At 41.8% G+C, this 526-nt stretch overlaps 1 non-coding gene across 1 annotated transcript; it reads left to right on the top strand.

Annotated features, from left to right (window-relative positions):
- Nucleotides 1-74, top strand: trnan-guu (transfer RNA asparagine (anticodon GUU)). Its single transcript has one exon. It is a non-coding gene; the product is annotated as a tRNA-Asn (tRNA).
- The last annotated feature ends 452 nt before the right edge of the window (nucleotides 75-526 follow it).

Here is a 526-nt window from a genome sequence, read left to right as displayed (position 1 = left end):
GTCTCTGTGATGCAATGGGTTAGCGCGTTCGGCTGTTAACCGAAAGGTTGGTGGTTCGAGCCCACCCAAAGACGAAGCATTTAACTGTTTTTCCCCATGGATTCGGTGCTGCACGATTCCAGGTTGTCATTGTGTGTTTTGGCCGCGCGAATATATTCCATAAACATTGCCAGCTGTGCTGTTATCCAGTGAGTTCCCACTCCAATACTTTTATGAGCATTCAGTTTGAGTGCATACAGAACTGAACAGAGATATCAGAAAATTTATCAAGGTTGTGGGACATTGTTTTTTGTTCATATTGAAACACTATTATGAATAAATCCATTTCTTCAAATATTTAATTGAACATGTTTTCAAAATGTTTCCGCGCAGTTTTGAACCAGGGACATTTCGCGTGTGAGGTGAATCTAATAACCACGACATTACGGAAACACTACAGCAATGTTCGGAACATAACCAGTGCTTTAACCGACACAGCTGGCCTATACTTCAGGACCTGGTTTTACGAGAATAGAAAGACGGTGCT

Source organism: Pristiophorus japonicus, unplaced genomic scaffold (assembly GCF_044704955.1).
Source record: "Pristiophorus japonicus isolate sPriJap1 unplaced genomic scaffold, sPriJap1.hap1 HAP1_SCAFFOLD_219, whole genome shotgun sequence".
NCBI lineage: Eukaryota > Metazoa > Chordata > Chondrichthyes > Pristiophoridae > Pristiophorus > Pristiophorus japonicus.
The sequence above is the reverse complement of the archived record's forward strand: the minus strand, read 5'-3'. Positions and strand labels throughout refer to the sequence as shown.